The sequence below is a fragment of the Rana temporaria genome, chromosome 6 (assembly GCF_905171775.1).
Source record: "Rana temporaria chromosome 6, aRanTem1.1, whole genome shotgun sequence".
NCBI classification, from domain to species: Eukaryota; Metazoa; Chordata; class Amphibia; order Anura; family Ranidae; genus Rana; species Rana temporaria.
Window position 1 is genome coordinate 59,315,092 of NC_053494.1, and position 16,653 is coordinate 59,331,744.

The 16,653-nt window shown below is 44.2% G+C and overlaps 1 protein-coding gene across 5 annotated transcripts in view; it reads right to left on the minus strand.

Annotated features, from left to right (window-relative positions):
* MRTFB (myocardin related transcription factor B) overlaps positions 1-16,653 on the minus strand; it is a 453,672-nt gene that overhangs the window by 196,641 nt on the left and 240,378 nt on the right. The window lies entirely within an intron of this gene.

Here is a 16,653-nt window from a genome sequence, read left to right on the forward strand (position 1 = left end):
TAAAAATGGAACAATTACAATTTCTATTTTTCATATTGAAGCATGCCAAATAAGCTGAAGTGTTGAGATGATATAATGAATGTTATTCAAACTTTAAGAAGGATAAAGTGTTACTAAACCCACAACAGTATAATCAGTCTGTAAATGCAGTAAAGCATGATCATTACACTCACTTAAGGGGTTAGGCCCCTTTCAGACGAACGACTGTTTTGCCGCAGCTAAAAGCATGTTTATGTTTTGCTGGAATTCAAGACTCCAGGCACAGCGGTCAGCTGCATTTGTACAGTGCTTTTAGCTGCGGTTGCGTTTAGCTGCGGCACTATATTGAACGGAGATCCGACTTGGATCCCTGCCAATACCAAGCACTGCGTTTGGTATGAATCTTGAGGGGGAACTCCACGCCAAATTTCAAATAAAAAAACGGCATGGGTTCCCCCTACAGGAGCATACCAGGCCCTTGGATCTGCTATGGATTTTAAGGAGACACCCCGTACGCCGAAAAAAAAAAATCCATACCAGACCCGTATCCGAGCAGCAGCCCGGCCGGTCAGGAAAGGGGTGGGGACGAGCGAGCGCCCCCCCCTCCTTAACCGTGCCAGGCCGCATGCCCTCAACATGGGGGGTTGGGTGCTCTGGGGCAGGGGGGCGCCCTGTGGCCCCCCCACCCCAAAGCACCTGTCCCCATGTTGATGAGGACAGGGCCTCTTCCCGACAACCCTGGCCGTTTGGCTTTAATAAGGGGGCCCCCAGATGCCGGCCCCCCCCCCACCCTGGGTGAATGAGTATGGGGTACATCGTACCCTACCCATTCACCTGGCGGAAAAAAAATATGTAAAAAAAAAAAAAAACACTACACAGGGTTAATAAAGTAATTTATTAGTCAGCTCCGGTGCCCCCCCCTCTCTTCTTTAGCTCTTTTACGAGGGGGGGGCTGCTTCTTCGATGTCTTCTGGGGGGGGGGGTATGTGCAGGTCTTCACCGCTGTCTGGTTCTCTTCCGCCGGGGGGGGGGCACTTTCTTCTTTAGCTCTTTTACAGCGGCCCCCCTCTCGGGCTTTTCCTTTGACGTCTTCGGCAGGGGTGTCCGGGCTTCTGTCGCCTTCTTCTCCTCTATTTCTTCGATGTTGACACGCCGCTTCCTCCCGCTGTAATGCCGTGTGAGCGGCTCGCACCGATTTATATAGGCCTCTTATGACGTCACAGTCCCATCATGCTCCGTGCACCTGGAGCATGATGGAACTGTGACATCATAAGAGGCCTATATAAATCGGTGCGAGCCGCGCACACGGCATTACAGCGGGAGGAAGCGACGTGTCAACATCGAAGAAGAAAAGAAGAAGGCGACAGAAGCCCGAGCACCCCCCGCCAAAGACGTCGAAGGAGAAGCCGGGAGGGGGGCCGCTGTAAAAGAGCTAAAGAAGAAAGTGCCCCCCCCCGGCGGAAGAGAACCAGACGGCGGTGAAGACCTGTACACCCCCCCCCCCCGCCGAAGACGTCGAAGGAGAAGCCCGAGAGGGGGCCACTGTAAAAGAGCTAAAGAAGAAAGCGCTCCCCCCCCGGCGGAAGAGAACCAGACGGCGGTGAAGACCTGCACATCCCCCCCCCCAGAAGACATCGAAGAAGCCAGCCCCCCCTCGTAAAAGAGCTAAAGAAGAGAGGGGGGCACCGGAGCTGACTAATTACTTTAATAACCCTGTGTAGTGTTTTTTTTTTTACATTTTTTTTTTCTGCCAGGTGAATGGGTAGGGGTACGATGTACCCCATACTCATTCACCCAAGGTGGGGGGCCGGCATCTGGGGGCCCCCTTATTAAAGGCACGGTTAAGGAGGGGGGCGCTCGCTCGTCCCCACCCCTTTCCTGACCAGCCGGGCTGCTGCTCGGATACGGGTCTGGTATGGATTTTGGGGGGAACCCCACGCTGTTTTTCCGGCATACGGGGTGCCTCCTTAAAATCCATAGCAGATCCAAGGGCCTGGTATGCTCCTGTAGGGGGAACCCATGCCGGTTTTTTATTTGAAATTTGGCGTGGAGTTCCCCCTCAAGATTCATACCAAACGCAGCTGACATAGTGCACTGCGATTACCTGCGGTTATGTGCCGATAGCTGCGGGATTTCGCAGCTGGACGCATCCAGTTCTATTTTTCTATCCGCACAAAACAAAACCGCAGGTAACCGTAGTGTGTGAATGATGTCATAGGAAAGCATTGTGTGCTTCTAGCTGCAGTAAAATCCGCAGCTAAAAGCACCATTCTATCCATCCGTGTGAAAGGCCCCTTAATCCTCCACATTGTGTAAAAAGGCTGTTGATGCTGTCTTCTCTTATCTTCCCCTTTTTTCCACAATCCAACTGCTGATAGTACAGAGCCCCGGGGGACTCTGTACATGCAAGTTTGATGTGTATTGCTAGAGAGTTTTTATTTATTTTCTTGGGACGGTGCATGTGATCGGCACAGGGCCAATCAGCACTGTCCAGACAGGGGTTCTGCAGCCTCATAGGACAGTCAGAGCAGAATGAAAACTCCTCCTACAAGCTTTAACCAGACACTCATAGAAGTCATAAGAAGTCATAAGACTGCCATATATTGCTGATGAGAAAGGGTATTTAGCAGTTTTTATTTATTAAAATAACTACATTTCATGTTCTGTGTACTGTGGGAGACCAGATATAGTGAATGCAGGGTACTGGGTTTAGGAATTCTTTATGTTTTGTACATCTCAATAACTTTGTGTATACTTACTGGATTTTTTTTTTTTTCCAAACTATTAGGGCCCATTCACACAATAAAGCATTATATTGCATGGCCCTCCTTGGGTTACATTGGCATTCATTTCAAATGGCACAATGAACCACAACCTTTATGCTTTTTAGCACATAATCGACAGCTGTAAACCATTCCCAAGAAAACACTGAAAGAAAAAATCCATAACGTGGACCTTGTTTCACACCAGACAGGGCCGGTGCTACCACTAGGTGAACTAGGCAGCCACCTAGGGTGCACTGCCACCTAGGGCGCAGCCATGGCGAGTGCCACATTCCTCTCTTGTCACTTCCTCAGGGGATGTCACTTCTACAGTCGCCGGCCCTCCCTCTCACACACTGATGAACCTGCACACAGTGTAATTGAGCCGAGATCCTGGCACCCGACAAGGTCATTCACTGGATGATGGGGATTGCCGCTCACTGCAGCTGAAGTCAGCCCAAAGCCCTGATGACCGCCTGCTCATCGCCAGCCAGCATGAAGCTTGGGGTGGAGAGGTCAGTGTGGCCCAGTCTGCAGGAGTATACCGGAGGAGGAGGAGGAGGAGAGGGAATGTCCAATACGGCGGACCATGCATGGGCTCAGATGCAGAGTCAGGGTGGAGAGGCAGCTGGCCCTTCTCCCATCACCGACCTGCAGTGTGAGAACCGGAGGCTGCGGGAGGTGGATGAACTTCTGCTGTCAGGTGGAAGCACTGACCCAGGTGGCGGGACTGAGCGGGGACTGACGGACTAGGCACTCAACCATGCGCTGTACACCGTGTCTGGCAAGGCAGCTCAGGTCCAGTTCAATGAGGAGGCAAAACATATATCACAGGGGGGTATAAGTCTGTACAGGGAAGTGTGTGCAGGAAGGGGGTGTAGGGATAAACAGGGGCAGTGTATATAGGAAGGGGGGCAATGTGTACAGTTTAGTTTAGTCTAGCACCGGCCCTGACACCATAAGACAGTTTCACATTGTTTTGGATGTTTGCATTTTTGAAAGACTCCATCTGATTCTACATGAATGGCAAAATGCAGGACAGAGCACATGACTAAAGAGATGAGAAATACTGAGCATTGGGTTCTCAAAAAAAAGTGCTCATCAGTGCCGCCTATCGGTGCCACCTCATCAGTGCCCGTCAGTGGCAAAAATGTACTTATTTACTAAATTTTATAACAGAAACAAAAAAACTTTTTTTTTCAGAATTTTGTCTTTTTTAATTTGTTTAGTAAAAAAAAAAAAAAAAAAAAACACGCAGAGGTGATCAAATACCACCAAAATAAATCTCTATTTGTGGGAACAAAATGATAAAAATGTTGTTTGGGTACAGTGTAGCATGACCGCGCAATTGTAATTTAAATAAATAGTGACAGTGAAAAATTGGCTTGGTCAGGAAGGGGGGGAAGTGCCCAGTATTGAAGTGGTTAAACAGATTACCGGTAATTATTTTAAAGCATATTTTTTGGCTCATTTCCATGCTAGTCAGTCATGACAACCAGCTGACTGCTCAACCCTAATGATGGAGATGGTGGACTCTCCTGCAAAACAACACACATCAAAGATGAGACACATTTCTAGTGCTTTCCTGGGGGGAAGGGGGGGATGCTATACCCCTCCTATTGAACTAAATTGTGGGTTCCAACTGCCAGGAAGTGAATCTGCAACCAGTTAACACTGAACACTAAGGAGAGGAGGTTTAGGATCCCTGCAAACAATTTCCAAACAGTTCCTTCTTTGACTTGAAAGGATACTGTAGCATTAAAGAGTCATGTAACCACAATTTTTACTTTGAACACTAAACTGAACCAGGTTACCAAATAAAAGTGCAATACGTCTCAGCGTGCAATACGTCTCAGCGTGCAATAGTGAACTTTAATCAAACAAGAAAGAAGGTTTTTTGTTCTTCTTTTTACATTCCTGGGAAACAGGCTGTTTGTACATAAGAGTTAGGGGAATAATGAGGCTACAAATTTCTATCAACCACTACTGCTGAACCATGAATATTCACGCCTTGGCATCTTGTTCTTACAAACAAGTTATTTTACTTTCTGCTGAACTCCAGTTTATGAACTTGATTGCATAGTTACCTTGATGTGGAAGCTGATATCACCATGGTGGTTGGTGCGACCTTGTCAGTTCTTGTGCCATGGCTGCCCCATTGCATACTGATCACAGGGGGTCGCTCACTGGGCTGCTGTCAACTGAACACCTTGTATTTTATCAATGAAACCAAATGCAATACAACTGATTGCTGGCCATCAAAAGATTGGTAACCAGAGTCGGCATATCACTACAGCAAGATAACGATTAGAAATAAACAGAAAGAAGTTGTATCAGCAACAATGTTTAACTGTAAACAAATTACTTTTGAATATTCTATTCAACTATTTAAAAGTCATTTATACAAGTGGCCCTGTCATGGGTTTATACTTACCTTTTTTATCATCCCAGGTTGTTGATCGCAGATCTGATCCTGAGAAATAGTTATTTAAAGTCCACTGAGAGGCAGACACCGGTCTGGCGTGTCGATCTCTAAGTGCCCCTGTGGCTTTCAATCATTGCTCCTACTGACCTCCTCATCACTGCTTTTTCCTGTAATGATGTGAAGGTCAGTAGTAGGAACCAGAGGGAGCTGTGGGGGAACCAGAAAATCAATACCCCAGAAACAGTTTGTCTCCCAGCAGACTTTGGGGGAGACTGGAGCTGCATTCAGCAGTGCAAGATGTTACATTCATTCTTTACATAATGTGCACTCGGGCACAGTATACAATTATGACTGGGTTAAATATGCCCTTCTTATCCATATCTACCCCTTATCAACCACCTCCCGCCCGTCATATAGTAAAATGACAGGCACAAGATGGCTCTCTCATTCTGGGACAACGTCATATCGCCCCCACTCTCGCTGCGTTTGTGCGCCCCCATGGGAGAGTGCAACATGGCAATCGGCGGTGCACTGTGTCCCTGAGACACAGAGCATCACTGATCTCAGTATAGAGCCGATGACGAGGCTCTTTACCCATGTGATCAGCAGAGTCCAATCCCAGCTGATCACATAACTGTGGGATCCCCATGCAAGCTTGAAGGCTCTGCTACTCCAGTGGTCTCCAGTAGCTTCAGGTCCTGTGATGAGTGGCTGCCCTGTTGCATTGTAAACACAGGAGGTTGCTCCCTCAGCACGGGTGCTATTCAGGGAGCACTTTACATTTTACATTGTAACAGACTGATAAGCGCGAATCGTCTTTTACTAACACAAAATCAGCAAAAGCAGCCCCAACGCTTTGCTAGAGCATTTTCTTTTCACGATCGTGTGTAGGCAAGGCCGTTTTAACGATCGGGTTGAAAAAAACTATCGTTTTTCTTCTAGACCATTAGACCAAATTTAATTTTTTTACAACCCGAAAAACGGTCGTGTGTATGCGGCATTAGGCTTATTTTTCCTTTAACAAGAATCAGATTTCCTCAACTTTGTCAAAATGCTTTACTATCTGATTATATTTTTTAATACTGTATAGAAAAATGTAAATAAACTTTTACTTGGGTTTAGCAACTGAAGCACAATTTAATAGTATGGAAAATATCAGGAGGGACAAAGTGTACTTTTCCTGCTGCTATGTGGTTTTGCATTCACTGCGGCATTTGCTGAATCATACACATCCAGTTTTGCTGCTTGCTAGTAAAAAAAAAAAATAAGGATTTCCTATGGGCTAGTGCAATGAAAGTTTAATTTGAGAAAAAAATACAGAACTTTCTAAAACGTTATAATTAATTCCAGGAAACAGTTTAACCCTCAAACAGTCATATACCATCAAAGCCTTTGCCATGTTTAAGTACCATAGTGATCCTGTCTCTGTATAATGTGGTGGGTCTTTGTGGAATACATGGAAACAGCCTAGATCAGTTCAGTATACCCTCACCAGCCTATCTTCTGCACTTAATCCGGGAGTCTCTGCCTCCAAAATGAGTACTTAGTATCATCAAAACAGACACTGCTATCTGGGTATTATAAGCTCATCATACTCCCTCTAGTGCTTGACATGCGTCACTAAAGTCTATTTTCCACAATAAAAGTCACCAATTACAAGAGGAAGAAAGCATATTAATGTGTATCCAAACCGAAGAACAAAATTCCCCGCTGTCCCTGCCAGGAACAGACTTCCTATCCTAGTATAACAATGCTCACTCACTATAAGGGCTCATGCACACTGCAGCTCAAAAAAAGCTGCTTTTACAGGCATTTGCGTGTTTATGTCAGCTTGAAAAAGCTTGTACTTTTTTGGGCTCTTTTACAAGTTTTTATTGAGCTTCTTTGAGCATAAGCATTTTTTTTTCACAAACCCTCCCCTCAGCTAATTTTTCCTGTTTTGTGTGTTTTTGAGCTTCTTTGGGCTTCTTTGTGCTTTTTCATGCATTTGCGATTTTTGGGATTTTTGGGCATCTTTCTGCTCAGAAGTGCTTCTCAAAAACACTAAGCAACAGCATATGCCTGTAAAGTCCTGAAAAAAGCCTAAGTGTGCATGGACACATTGGCTAACATGGAGAGAAGTTTCCAGGCAGAAAAAAACAAGCGCTCAAAAACACCCTCAAAAGCCTGGAGGAGCCGCTTCTTTGAGCTGCTTTTACAGGCATTTGTAAATCTGTGTCCCATTGGGGAGATTTACCTTCACTTTCTATCCCCTTGCCAAAACAAGAAGTTAGAAGAAATCCCTGCAATCCTTAGGGATCCCCAGGTCATAAGAACTAGTGTCCCATGGGAAGATTTCCTCTCTATTACTTTCTGGAGACAATCCAAAATTTGAGATTTTCTTTTACTTTCATTTTCAATGATAATGGTAAACAGGACAAATAGAGAGGGCGAATCTCCCTAACGGGGGTAAAGGTAACAATAACAATGAAAATACGTCTTCTAAGCACTCTCCACTCTATCCAAAACTAAGAAAAAGTTGCCTTTATTTATACTTTAACACAGTAACTCCTGGTTTCCATAGAGAACCTAGACTCCTAAGCACACTAAAATGATTGCTCAAGTACTAAATGCTCCGCGTGTTTACACACATTTAGAAGCGTCAAGCGTTTTTTTCTGCAAAGAAAACCCTGCTGCTCCTGGATGCACGGCAGTGTGTTTTTTCCCTGCCTCTTAAAGCCTATGTGTGCATTGACAACATAGGCTAACATGCAGGGGCATTTTAAAGACGGATAAACAAAAAAAAAAAACACTGGATGCCTCTTAGAGCAGCTAAAAATCATCCAGTGTGCATGAGGTCTAATGCCCTGTACACACGATCGGAAGAATAAACTCAGACGGATTTTTCCAACGGAATTCCCTTGCATACACACACCAAATTCCGACCGTCAAAATCTCACTACAATGAGCCTAGAAAAATGAAGTTCAATGCTTCCAAGCATGCGCCGAATTGTTTCCGAGCATGCATGTTTTTTCTCCGTCAGAGTTCCATACAGACGAACGGATTTTCGATGGAAATTTTTTCCGTCTGAAAAAAGAGAACATGTCTCATTCTAACTCCTTCGGAATCTCCAACGGAAAAGTCCGATGGGGCATACACACGGTCGGAATATCCCATGAAAAAATTCCGTCTGACTTTTTCCAATCGTGTGTACGAGGTTAAGTATTAATCAGTGATTTGCAGTAAATAAGTATAAACTGTCCACTAAATTAACACTATGTGCCTGAGACACACAAAGTCTGAAAACACACTGGCATTTTTTCTAAACAAATACTCTACATGTAAGCGATTGCTGTAAAAAAAATTGTTGGGAACCTTTACCTCATATAACTGTACTGTTTTACAAAGGCACAGTGTTATACAAAATACAAAGCTGTGTCTTTACTAAAATTCAGTATAACTGGAACAAACATGATGTGCAATGGTGTCTAATACTTGGTAAAAAAAGGTAACGACTGCCTAACACATGCATGCGTCGCTGGGCGGCCAAGTTTCTGTGCTCGAACATGCCTACTACCCGCTCCCAGGGTAGAGGACCAAGCTGTGAAAAACAGCTCTTGGACCCTGTAATGGGAGGGTCCATGGAATCCAGAATCCCTTGGAAAGTATGGGATACCCTTGTTTCAGCTCCCCATGCACCTCTTATGTCCAAGTTACCCTGTGTCTATTAGGGGCACATGGTGAGCAAGAAAATAATGGCCACAGTTGTATGGAACATGGGGACAAGGTGCTTTGGGGTCTTCACAGCATCCACCCCCCCCCCCATGTTGGAGGGCATGTGGCCTGGTATGGTCCAAGAGGGGTGGCACTCACTCCCCCACCTTCCTGACCTGCTGGGCTACATGCTCAAATCAGGGTCTGGTATGGATTTTGGGGGGGCCCCACTCCGTTTCTTTATTTTGGCGTGGGGTTCCCCTTCAAGATCCTCAGAGCACAAGTTGCATGCCACAAGTCGGATCAGTTAAGACAATGATCCGACTTGGATGCGACATTCAAATCAATGCTCTGAAATCGTTGCCCAAGTCGGACCAATGTAGTGCAGGAACCTTTTTCAATGCCACACTGACATGTGTTGGACCAGTTAAAGACGGCTCTTATAGGGAACCATTAATTTATACACGTCATGTGCTCCCAAAGTCAGAGCTTATGTCGCACCAGTGTGAACCGGGCCTAAAGAAACAAAAACAAATTCTCCTTTGCAGCTGTTAACGGATTATTAGGTTAGTCTAGATTGATCGTTTCCTTTTGAACAGAAGAAAGGGAATGTTTAAAGTGGTATTAAACCCAAAAGCAAATATTTATTATATTGCACTATACCATTTCTTTGATGTGATAACTGCATTCATGTTCCTTTTTGTAGGCTTTCTTTCTTCTATATTCATCTTGTGAGTCTGTCGTTTTTCGAAACAAGCAGCTCTCCAGCAGAATGTCTCAGTTGCAGACCATTTAACACTAGCAGGGGGTGCTTACAATGACCAGCTTCTATGTAAAACCTTTATAACAAAAGGAAATAAACTGTTTGCTGTAACTGCTTAAAAAGTGTTAGCTGGTGTTTGGATTCAATTTGTTATGCCGCGTACACACGAAGGTTTTTCGGGTTGTAAAAAAGAAGTTTTTTCTTAATGTCATTAAAAACGATAGTGTGTGGGCTCCAGAGAATTTTTCACGATGTAAAAAATGGGCATTAAAAATTTTGACCATGCTCTAATTTTTCACAACGTTTTTTAACATTGTCATTTTTAACGTCCTAAAAAAATGGCCGTTTGTGGGCTTTAATGACGTTAAAAATCTGCTCATGCTCAGAAGCAAGTTATGAGACTGGAGCGCTCGTTCTGGAGTAAGCACATTCATCAAGATTAGAAGAACTAAATGTATTTCACTCTTTGAGAAGAGGAGAATAAGGAGGGATATGATCAACATGTACAAATATATAAGAGGTCCACATACAGTGGACTTGGTGTTGAGTTATTCTCTTTACGGTCAACCCTGAGGACAAGGGGCACTCTCTACGTCTAGAGGAAAGAGATTTCATCTCCAAAATACGGAAAGGTTTCTTCACAGTAAGAGCTGTGAATATGTGGAACAGACTCCCTCCAGAGGTGGTTCTGGCCAGCTCAGTAGACTGCTTTAAGAAAGCCTGGATTCTTTCTAAATGTACAGAATATAACTGAGTACTAACATTTATAGGTAAAGTTTGATCCAGGGTAAATCCGATTGCCTCTCGGGGGATCAGGAAGGAATTTTTTCCCCTGCTGCAGCAAATTGGATCATGCTCTGCTGTTTTTTTTTGCCTTCCTCTGGATCAACTGTGGGTATGGAGTTGGGTGTATGGATTGCATTGTGTTTTTTATTTAGTTGTTTATTTTGTTTTTTTATTTTTTTGTGGTTGAACTGGATGGACTTGTGTCTTTTTTCAACCTGACTAACCTATGTAACTATCACGCTATAACAGACTGAAAGCGTGAATCGTCTTTTACTAACACAAAATCAGCAAAAGCAGCCCCAAGGGTGGGCGCCCATCCGAATGAAACTTCCCCTTTACAGTGCCGTGGTACGTGTTGTACGTCACCGCGCTCTGCTAGAGCATTCTTTTTTTCACGATCGTGTGTAGGCAAGGCCGTTTTAACGATCGGGTTGAAAAAAACTTCGTTTTTTCTAGACCATTAAAAATTTCATTTTTTACAACCCGAAACACGGTCATGTGTACGCGGGCATTAGTGTTTTTAAATGAAGTCTCCTAGTCTAGAACTAGAAAGGAAAGGAAATTAAAAGAAAACAAAATGCAGCTTCCTCGTCTAATGATTGGTAAGCTGTAATATATTACACTTTAGTTTTTTGGGTTTTAATGCAGCTTTAATCTTTCTGAAGACGGGAATTTACAGGGTATAATAAGCTTCTTCACAGAAAAAAACGAACGAATGATTTCACTCTGTGATAACAGAGCGCTCATTTTTACGTTCCTCTCACAATTCCTCAAATAGCTCATGAAACATCAGCCTATGGGCCACTGTAGAGGTCATAGTCCCTGGAAGAGAACAGAATTTTGGCTTTAATGGATTTTAACATGCTTTCCAGCTTCAAAATTGTTTCTTTTCGACACTGACTGATGCAGAGAGAATGCGAAGGCTGTGGGAACTGGCAGTACCAGCCACAAGCCATACATCATGGGAAATTCAGTACCCCAGATCCACTTGTTAGATACGAATTAGAATAGTGAAGATGACTTCTAAACAGCATCATTTTATCCAATGCAATGTTAGTTTTGCGTGGGTCTGAGCTTGTTTGGCTAATTATGTTACCAGATGCAAGAGCTGTAAGCAGATCTGTAACCTATTAGTAAAAAGGCAATGAAACAGACGTATGTTTATGAACATGTAAAGTAAGTTTCTTCCCCGCAATTGATACTGCCAGAATTGGCGATGGATCAGCTGCACTTCGGACATAAGCACAGCTTAGTATTTATCTAAACATTGAGGGCTCATTTACATCTGTGCACAGAAATGCAGCCCAGTCATTCCAATAGACTGCCTAATGCCTTGTACACACGATCGGAATTTCCGATGGAAAAAGTCAGACGGAATTTTTTCCATTGTTTTTCCATTGGAAATTCCGAAGGACTTAGAAAGAGAACATGTTCAAATTCCATTTGTCTGAATGGAACTCGGACGAAAAAATAAAACATGCATGCTCAGAATCAAGTCGACGCATTGCTCGGAAGAATTTAACTTTATTTTTCTCGGCTCGTCGTAGTGTTAACGTCACTGCTTTTTGGACCGTCAGATTTGGTGTGACAGTGTGTAGCAAGACGGAAATTCTGATGTGTGTACGGGGCATAACACACCAACAAAGGTACATCCACTGTTTTTCAGTAATTCGGTGCACTACAACACAGCAACATGTTAATATACACTGTGGTGGACCACAACTCAGGTGTGTTGGGGTGCCATTCAGAATGAACGCCACAGCAATGCACCAATGTGTTTCGTAATTCAGAAAAAAGTAAGCAAAGAATGACACCAGCAAGCACTTGCCTGGAGAAAAAAAGTGTAGTCTTTAACGTGGTAGTAAACTCTGTTCTACAACTTGTACCTACAGGCAAGCCTATAGCAGGGCTTACCTGTAGGTACTGTGAATATCTCCTAAACTTGCTCAGGAGATATTCAGAGTGCATGCAATATTGTAATATTTTATGTTACGCTGGCCACACACATTGCATCGGATTGTACAATTTATTCTTCAGCCTGCATTCAAATTAGAATTCTGTTAATCTGCACAAAATTGTGCTGAACATATACATGTTTTCCCTCACTTTTGTGCCACACGCCTATGCATGAAGAAAGCAGAGAGGGGGAGGCACTAAGGTGTAGTATTATTAGGTCATCATTTATTGCATAAAACTAAAAAAAAAACTTACAGAAAACAAGAGAAATTCATGCCCATCGTTGTACTGATCAGTCCTAGCAATCCCCGCCATCCTGCAGGCTCAAAAGCTGAGGAAGATGTGAGCCAGATGGGTACCTTTTTATCTAGGGATGGCAGAGGACTAACTAGTCCTAGCGATCCGTCCTGCAGGCTCCACAAATGGTTCAAGAAGCCGCCTCATTGGTTAGCAAGGAGTCCTGTGCCATCCCTGGATGGAGAGGTACCCCATCTGTTCTTGCATATTCCCCAAGCTTATTGGACCATTTGTGGAGCCTACACGATGGCAGGATCGCTAGGACTGATCAGTACAACGATGGGTATGAATTGCTCTTGCTTCCAGTACGTTTTTTCTGACTTAATAATACTACACTTAGTTGCGCCCCCCCCCCCCCCCCCCCCCCCCCTCCTTGCTTTCTATATGTTTTACAGAGTTCCTGGACAGACTTGAAGATAGCTGCCTTCTTTTTATCATCTGCTTGGTCTAGTAAACTTTATTTTTACCCTTACTCAGCACAGAAAACATTACCATTTTCAGCACCTAATCCCACTTTGTACTCCCCTATGCATGATAAATGTAGCAAAGCATCTCACCCTGCACATTTAGCCCCTTACACTCTGTGTGTTCCAGACTTTTGCACTATATTGTACATTACATACTTTACACCAGGTGTGCCCAACGTTTTGAAAAGCGAGGGCCACTTAAGCGACTTGGTAACCGGTCACGGCCAAATAAACGGAAGCGGTGTGGATGGCATGTCCGTGTCTGCTCTGCATATGCAGAGTGGACAAGGGACACAGCCCACTATACTTTTTAGCGGATCAGAGGTAGGACACAAGTCGGTTTATGTCTGCCACCTACTTAGAGGTGAATGAGAGGTCCAATTGGTTGGACTGTCAGACTGACTGTGTGAAAGGGCCCCAAGGCGTGCTTTCACACTGATCCGTTGTAATTTACCCGCACGCTGGTGCACACAGTGTACCATTGGCTTTCCTGCACTTTGCAATAGACTTCTAATTATATATCTGCAAGTTTGGTGCACTTTCAGAAAGCTCACCAACTTGCAGATATTAACAGAAGTCTATGGCTCAGTGAAGGTAACCCACAGGTAAACTGCTCTGCACCTGCGGATCAGTTTGAAAGCAGCCCAGTAACCACTGCAGGAACAGATATGCCCATTGTGATTTTACTAATAAACTGACCTGTTATAACAGTATTCTGTTACATGCCAGAGCAGGAGGTCACGGGCCACATCAGAGGGCTCCGCAGGCCACTGGTTGGGCGCCCCTGCTTTACACCAAGGTGTTCCTTATCTCAACAGCTGCTGGTTGCTAAGCAGTCCCCTGACTATTTTAAAGAAGTTCTTGTTTAAGGTAGACTCAGACAGTGTTAACTATTTCTTTCCCTTAAATTCTTTTACTTCTGATATTATGTGTGCAGAAAAACACATGTAATGGAAGCGTTTTTTTTGTTGTTCTTTTTTCAGAAGGTGCTTAGGTGTATACATGTCTGGTAAACTCTCACTTGTGGCACAGCAATTAAATCATATTTTATGGGTACAGGGACTGTAGTTTATGTGTGATGTACATACAATACAGCGAGTAGGCCCAAAGTTTTCTTCAACCCATGCCCTTTACCCCTTTTTTATTATAACACTCCTTGTGTGCCCAAAGGTGGCCCCAGGTTTTGTTTTACCCGCAATGCGCAGGTGAAGCCAGACAAAAGACTTATGACAGACAAATAAAAGCCACCAATAAATGCAGCTATTGCACTGAGAAGACATAAATGCAAATCCTTTGCATCCACATCATATCTGTGTATTTAGACGTTTGCCTGCAGTTCAGCTTTAAAGAGAAGTTTCCAAGTTAATAAGCTAATCTTAGATAACAACTAAATCATGTGTGTCTGAGTCATAAGGCATCTTTTTTTCATTGCAAAATGCTGTTTAATTTCAATAAATCCTGACTTCAAGGCATTCTGTTCTCAGCAATGCCAGATGATACGCAGTCATAATGAATTGGGTACTGATAGAACAGGACAATTTGGCTTTTGAGTAAAAAGGAAAGGGTAACTAAATTAAAGAGTACCTCTGTGGCATTCATAGGGATGTACCAAGGGTAAGGACACTAGTATGGCTAGGGATTACCTAAAGTGTAGAGATCTTGTGTTCCTGCTTAGCAGGAACACATAATCTCCACCTTCCCCTCTCACAGAACGGGCGGTTTGCCTTGTTTACATAGGCAGACCACCATTTTGCCTCTCCTGAGAACGATTGGTGTGTCCCTGTGGACATAGTGCTCCAATCACGTACAGGGTACATGATTTCACGCAGGTGGGGCAGTCCATAACAGGTTAATAAGACAACTAGCAATAGGCTAAAAACAAATGTTTTCACTTATCTTTATAGGAGAAGTACAGCCTAAGCTTGTTTGGCTGGTACTTCTGTGGATCACAGAAGTGAAGTTCGTTCTGCAATGCAGGGACCCATTTTCAGCAGACAGCAGGCTGAACCCGATGTTAGCTGACCTCAGAGTCAGTCCAGACTCTGGAAAAATCACAGCCTAGGGTCAGGATTCTCCCACATGCCTGGACCAGCATCCTGCCCAGCCTCTCAGCGAGCCGCTGAGAGCCTGAACGGCCGCTCCTGTCCCTTCACAGCCAGCGCTCCGGTGAGTAGTGGGAAACCAGAGCAGAGAGCCGTGATAACTGAGCAATTGGCAGTGTCAGATCGCTCGGTTCTCAGTCTTGGGGTGCCGGGGGACTGATGTTGTATCTACCAAGGTAAATATGATTCTTAAATAAAAAGAAAACCATACTTCTCTTTTAAATTCCACAGACTGAAGTACAGCACAGGACAGGCTGAATATTTATAGACCCTAGATTAAAGGTTGCTACCTTCAGGTGACTGCACACTGGAAAACAAGATCCTATTGATTGTTCCATCACTAAGGATGAGCTCCAGCGTGTTCGCATGGTACACAGGAAGTCTGCACGGCGCTAATCACAGCCAGGGAGACATTGTCCCGATGCTCGGCTGCAGAGATCGGGAAATGTCTCCCTGGCTGTGATTAGCGCAGCACCATGCAGACTATCTGGCGGGCTCTGCACGTGTACCATGCGAACACGCTGGAGCTTATCCTTATTCATCACTCTAATCAGTGGTTCAAACCTCAGTCCTCACGTACCCCCAACAGGCCATGTTTTGGGAATTTCTTTTAGATAAAATAGCTGTCCAAAACACCAAGCCACTGACTGATTTAAAGCACCTGTGCAAGAAAAAGGAAAATCTGCATGGCCTGTTGGGGGCACTTGAGGATTGAGGTTGAGAACCATTGCTCTAGTCCATCTAAATGCAGTCTGACAAACAGAAAATGTAGCAATAGCTGATCCTCCCCTCCTAGAGGCTCCCTCCAAGCTGTAAGACCAGTTCCTGCAGCCTCTTCTCTCCCATGCTTCAGCCTGCTTCTGACATCACCAAGTCCAAAGCAGAGCCCATAGCCATGCATTAGATGTGAGGTTGCTGCGGGTTAGTCCACTGAAGGAGTGTAGTCTATATATATACAGCTGGCAACAATGCAATATTGAAAAAACTATTTAAATAACTATTTAAAAATGTAGTTAAATGCTGGCTGCATTTTCCTTTGCCGGAGCTTAAAATATGCAGGTTTTTTTGGACACATGAAAAGATATGGCTGTTGTAAAGCCAGGCTGAGTGGCAGATATTCTTCAGTAAAAAAATATTTATTTGCAGCTAAAAAAAAAAACGAAGCAACCTGGCTGATCAGCCATGCCAATGCATAGATGGGCTGACAGAGATAAACAAATGTTGTGCTTGACCCTGCAGTTAAATGTATTGCAAACCCACCAAGCCAGGTAACAAGGCCACAATAATAGCCCCCTCTTCAGCAGACATACATACCCCCCCCCACTAGTTATTCAGCAACCTGGAGTAATTCATAAAAAAAAAAAACTTCCATGTATGGAGGAGCATGTGATTTCCTCCCCTTCCTCCCCTTCCTCTCAGAAG